Source organism: Idiotropiscis lumnitzeri, chromosome 20 (genome assembly GCF_059441095.1).
Source record: "Idiotropiscis lumnitzeri isolate Australia: NSW breed Sydney's pygmy pipehorse chromosome 20, RoL_Ilum_1.0, whole genome shotgun sequence".
NCBI lineage: Eukaryota > Metazoa > Chordata > Actinopteri > Syngnathiformes > Syngnathidae > Idiotropiscis > Idiotropiscis lumnitzeri.
This window is the reverse complement of record NC_142410.1, coordinates 2,877,672-2,884,006: the sequence shown is the minus strand read 5'-3', so window position 1 is coordinate 2,884,006 and position 6,335 is coordinate 2,877,672. Positions and strand designations below refer to the sequence as shown.

Sequence of the window (6,335 nt, the reverse complement as noted above, 5' to 3'; positions counted from 1 at the left end):
GGGTTTCCTATTATTAGAGGGAAGGTTTGGTAGGAAAGAGCTGCAGGGAATTGCTGAGATTAAATTACACAGCCAAGCATTAAATCCAGGAGAAACTAGGATAGAATGTTTGTGTATGATATCTCAACTGTTCCCATCGGTAGCTAGCAACTTTGCTTTCTTTTATATTTTCCTTTATAGCCCAGCAACTGATGCTGACGCATGACACAAAAAGAGGATTAGTGCAAGCATAACAAACTATTTTAGTGTTCGGATAAGTGAACCTCTGATGTTCACTGGATTGGTTTTAATATTATGTGGATGCCATTTGGCTGAGTTGGCAGCAAGTGATTGTTTTTTTTTCAGGGCTTTTCGGAGAAAATCACTTCCTGGTCCTGGAAAAATAAATGAGCAATGTGACTGGGCAAAAATAAATCTGCCAAGATATGGCCCGAAACAATCATTGGAATTATGCTAAAGGCTCTACAGTGCCAAGGGGAGCTGCATAGCTGGATGCACTTTTTTTATTAGGTCAACTAATTCAATTCCCGTAAGACGGCAAGTGATTTGGCCTAATGAATAGTTTGTTAGTCCTACTGAATATTATAAAGACATACGAGTAGAGGACAACACAAGAAATCCATAAACCTCATTAGATATACAATGCAATATTTATTTATAAAGCGCTTTCACAACAGCTGCAGCTGTAACAAAAGCGCTTTCTTTACAGAACATTTAACATCCATCCATCCATCCATCACCTGTACCGCTTCTCCTCACGAGGGTCGTGGGGGTGCTGGAGCCTATCCCAGCTGTCTTTGGGCAGCAGGCAGGGTTCACTCTGAACGGGTTGCCAGCCAATCGCAAGGCACACATAGACGAACAACCACTCGCGCTCACATTCACAACTAGAGCCAATTTAGTGTCCAATCAACCTACCATGCATGTCTTTGGAATGTGGGAGGAAACCGGAGTACCCGGAGAAAACCCACACAGGCACAGGGAAGAACATGCAAACACAACACAGGAAGGCCGGAGCTGGAATCGAAACATTTACTAATGTAATTGTAACAACTATTATAATAGATATTGATAAAGTTTCTACAGCTATGACTCGTGTTTCAAACACCACAGTTGATCGATCTGTCCATGTCCCGTGTTCAGCGGTGTTTGATTCTTTTGAAACGGTTTCCTTGACATTTTTAGCGGATTTGGTATGCCAGACTAAGCCATCTGGCTCCCCTTATGACTCTGTTTCTCTGCATTTCTTTAAGGAGGTTTTCCCAAGTACTGGTAAATCGGTCTTGGCCATTATCAACAGTCTTCAGGTGTAATAGCCCAACAATTTAATTCAACATGCTGTGGTACAAAGAAACCTGCCCTTGATCAAAATGTACTGTCAAAATTTAGACCCATTTGCAAGCTGCCTTTCGTTTAAAAAAAATCATGGTGCACATGCATTTAAAACATTTCTTAGATAAACATAATGTCATGGAGGTCTTCCACTTAGGTTTGAAGATGTATAGCACAGAGCCAGTCTTTCTTAGGAGTATTTAATGACATCCTCCTTGCGATTGACACTGGAGACTATGTGCTCCGGTTTTGTTGGATTTAACGGCAGTATTTGATACGGTGGATCACAGTATTCTGTTTTTCACATTTGCAGCACCAGGTGGGCATAAGTGGTAGCGCCCTTGAATGGTTTAGATCTGACATAACTTTTTGTGGTAGCCTTGGTTGCTCTGTGTCCCGCACTACACCATTGTCGTATGGTGTTCCACAGGGTTCAATTCTGGGGCCCCTACAGTTTTCATTGTATTTGCTCCCTTTGGTTACCATATTAAGGAAACATGGTATGTCCTTTCACCGCTAAGCGGATGATTGACAGATCTATGTGGCACAGAGCAAAAAAGTCACTTTTGTCTCGTCTGGAGAAAATCAAGATCTGGATGGTGCTGAATTTTTTTAATTTTAGTGAAAAGAAATCAGAGGTTATGGTGTTTGGTCCCAGTGGCCCTTGTATTTCTCTTCCTGCTGACACGGGCCCCCTGACTCTTTATCTAAAGCCGACAGTCTCGAACTTGGATCTTCAACTGGACAGTGATTTTAAATTGGACCGGTAAATTGGTGTTGTTCTTAAATCCGACTTTTTTTTTTCATCTTAGGCTGGGTCAGGTAAAGCATCTCCTTTCTCAACAGCACTTTGAAACAGTAATTCATGCCTTTGTCACATCTCGGCTGGATTACTGTTATGCACTTTATTTTTTCAGCCAATCCACCATCAAGCTCCTGGATCCCTGTACATTTTAGAGTTCTTTTTAAGATTCAATTATTTGTTTGTAAATCTTTAAATGGTCTTGTCTCAACTTGCCGTTCTTAGCTCCTCCACCCTTCCACACCTGCCCGGTGCCTCAGGTCTGCAGGCCAGACTCGAGGTACCGAGGACTAAACTAATAGTTTCAATCCTTTATGCACTTGTATCTGCAGGACTTGAAGAGCAACACGTGCCAATTTGCAACTTACAAGGTTTTTTACAAGGCGTTCCAGTGGCGTCCCACTGTGTGGAGGCCAATGGGACTGTTAGGCTCCGCGGGTGGAGGAGGTAGGAGAGGACCCAAAATGCAGGGAAGCCAGGCGAGGGTAACTTGAAGGGAATTTAATTAATGAAAGGGTAGGGCAAACAAGGTACTGGGAGAAACAAACGTAACAAAGTGCAAAATAACAAAGACAAACAAGACGCGAGTTGACAGAACAAAACATGACTTGGAAACAGGGACTGGAGCAAACGACAATGACAGAGATTAATGAGCGCTGAGCGTGACAGAGAGGCAAAGAGCAGCAGTGACATCAAAAGGTTAATGCACCGACGCCGAGCAGTCAGCGCCGGGCGCTTAAGTAGGCTAATTAAATGAGTCAAGAGGATCAGGTGTGTGGCTGGTGACCACGTCGCTCCCGCCGCAAGGTGATCAAGGAGTCCAGAGTAACAGGTGCGTGGCTGGTGGGCGAGTCTCTCCAGCCAACACGACACGCGCTGGAAGGGAACGCCCCCACGCCCGTTGAGCAAAACATAACAAAAACATGACATGACGGAACGGACCATGACAGGGACAACCCAGAACGCACTGGCGAGTCGATGTCGCCCAGCTGTCCTGGAAATGCCAGAGCTAGGGAGAGAGAAGTCTGGGCTTCCCTGCATAAGCTGCTGCCCCTGTGACCTGATCCCGAATAAATGGAAAGAGAATGGATCTGTTGTCCATACATCCAAGATCAATACAGCTTCAGTGCCATTGTTCTAGTGATGTAAATAAATTCCCAGAGGCTAACATGAAAGCATCAAAAATGTTTTCTTCCAGCTGGAATTTAGAATGTAAATATGCTTAGTTGACAAGCAAATACAAAAAAAAAATAAATACAGGAAATTGTCCACATGCTGCAAAACAGAAATCATATCTTTACATAACGATGTCATTATTTGACTTTCCATGAACGTGTAAGATAAACAATCGCGTTTTAGCGGTTGTTGTGAGACAGCCGCTGCGATAATCAGACTGCTGCTGTTAAATGCAGCCTGACACCATCATTAAATATTTTTTTTCAGACTAATGGAAACAGTGCAGGAAAAAAGAAAACCTCATGACAGTTCAAAGCAGCCCGTAATGCATCTTGACACCATTATTTCTGTTAGAAGCTCCAGAAGATCTCCATCACAATCGGGTAAACATCCATTCAAGGAAATTTTCATTTATTTACTTTAGCTGAACCTCTGGCTTTCTCTTTCTACTTCAACCATCTATCAGTGTAAGGGAAAAAGCAAAGGAAATGGTTGTCATAGTTACAAGGTTTGCCTGAAATGTATTTGTGAAAACATCTTTGTATCTTCCTGCTTTGTCTTTCAGTTTCTGTCTATCAGAGTACACGCCTGCTTTTCAAGCTTCTCTTCATGCCTTTGCCTTGACGTCGCAGCGACGCGTTGGGGAGCAGCGGCCGTTTTGTATTCCTACCTCGTCACTTGTTACGTCAGCAGGTGTGAGGGAAGAATTGTTCCCTCTGCCGTATTTGCATATCCCTCGCTGACAGGTGGGCGGGTCGTCAGGGGGTGTGGGGGGTTTCGGGTTGTTGCAGAGAGGCAAGGATTCTCCTAGGATGACGCAGACACGCTGCAAGCTCTATTTTTAAGCCTATTGAAGCGTGTGCTACACCCTCTCCGTACTCTAACCTTCAACTGTGCCTGCAAACCAAAACAAACAGACACGAATGGAGAGTAGAGAAAGTAAGCAATGGCTACAAAGCTGTCTTTTTAGGGTTGTGAGAGCAATGAAATATGGATTATGACTCCATGGTGGATTGATGCGGTGCTTTTAGTCTGAACGATTGTCAGCCGCGGAATAAGAATAGTCCAGAATGGATGATCCCCACTAAAATGACTTGGCAGCACTTGAAAGCTGCGAATGACTCAAGTTCTATCCTGGCAAAATACGGAGCAGCCTGTATTCATTTAAGTCTCTCAGCATCGGGGTTTATCAGTGGATAACACAGGCTAGTGTCGGGCCTTTTAGATCCTCTTTATCTTTGCTCGTGGTCATGTATTTTTAATCAAGTGCGTAGCACACAGATTTGCAGTCATGCTTCCCACTCACGTGGCGATGTCTTTGGCTCACACACGTGCCAAAATCCAAAATCACATGCAGGTGTTAACCTCATTCTCTTTAATGAATTCATGACCAGTCCTATTCAGCTATTCCTTTCTCACCTCTTCTATTCCAGAGAATTTAAATTTAAAGGGGACTTATTACACTGGTCAACATTTCTTTTCCCAAGTAAAGAATTTTTTAAGATGATTGTGTATCTCACCTGTTTTTATTCATCAGGTTGTAATAATAATAATAACAATAATAATAATGGAATAATAAGGGCTTGTTTCAGTAACAAAGTGGAATTTCCTTTTGAAATGTCATGGCTATGAATCACAACACATGGTAAAATCCGTATTGATCAAGTATTTATCCATCCATTATCAAAGACGCTTCTCCTCGCGAAGGTCGTGGACGTGCTGGAGCCTATGCCAGCTGTCTTCGGACCAGCCAATCGCTGTCAAGTTTTTACAGGTCAAACTAAAAAACAAAAAATGTAAACATCTCAAAAAATGGATGTGCTGGGAAAAAAAGTAAGTAAAGTGTTTTAAATCCAGGTAGTGATTTTGATCAGTGTTATGGAAATTTATATTGGTTTAATGAAAATGCTTGCATGGCCACCCATTAAGTTGGACTTCAAACAACAAGTGAATATTTTGTTCTCTGCTTATATCTGAAAATGTCTCTGTGAGTGAGTCATTGTGTGCTTCTGCCTTAGAGTTACGTAACAATGGCCCGAAGTTACAGAATAACTTCCCCAATCCCGTCTTTCTCTGCCCACGATCATTTGTGTTTGTTGTTGTGCCCATGTGCCACATACTGTACACACAGTGTCGTGTACCAAGTGCTGCCTCCAAAACCGATACTACTTTATTGCTAATCTGCCCGTTACTCTGAAATGGGCTAATTTCAGGAAAAAAAAAGAAATGGAGTCTGTAGCATGCCCTCCGAACCAAGGATGAGACTTTACTGATGATTTTGTGGTTTATTTTTGAGCAAGATGTATCCATAACCGTGTAACCTTAAAACCGAATCACCGTAAGAGCTGAAACACAGTTCAAAACATGCTTACAATTAGCTGACATATTTCACATTCAACACTTAATATTTACAAACACAAAATACTTATATCCATCGTTTACACACCTTTTGCCTCTTCGGAGGGGGTGCTAGAAAAATAAACGTCCGTTTTCTGAAGCTTAATATGAAACTTTTTGCCGTACTCTTCGTCATTTTACCTTAAGTGTGAACAGCACAAAACAGGAAGTTCACATTCAAAATAAAAGCACATAGCTTAAACCGGAAGTAGAACCTTTCAATGCAAATTTCAAATGAAAATAAAATACAATAAACAAAATCACCACTGCTGTCCACAAAATATGAATATGGTTAGTTACAGAGTCTTTAAAGAGTGTTGCATGTCACACATAAGTTGACCTGGGGAGTTCACTAAAGTTGTGTACTATGCATAATAATGTATGTCTCCTTTAAGTGAAGGTCAACGAAAACTTAATGACAACCAGCCGAAAAAAGACTGAACCTAAACTCTGAACCAAGTCCCTTGTGCTAACTGGCATGCACTGTTAGTGACGTGTTTTCATGCGACTCGAGTGACTTGCATTGGTGACCCCTAATCGGACAAATTGACAGTCAAAACAAGATTAAAAGTTCATCGAAGCAGGATTGGTCATGCACAGAAGGTGTTTGCAGGTGCGCTGGTCTCTT

At 42.1% G+C, this 6,335-nt stretch overlaps 1 long non-coding RNA gene across 1 annotated transcript; it reads right to left on the bottom strand.

The window, feature by feature from the left end:
• Positions 1-2,620: 2,620 nt before the first annotated feature.
• Positions 2,621-5,840, bottom strand: LOC148317115 (uncharacterized). Its single transcript, XR_015840055.1, has 2 exons — positions 5,757-5,840; positions 2,621-4,207 (listed from the first exon to the last, which is right to left on the bottom strand). It is a non-coding gene; the product is annotated as an uncharacterized LOC148317115 (long non-coding RNA).
• Positions 5,841-6,335: the final 495 nt, after the last annotated feature.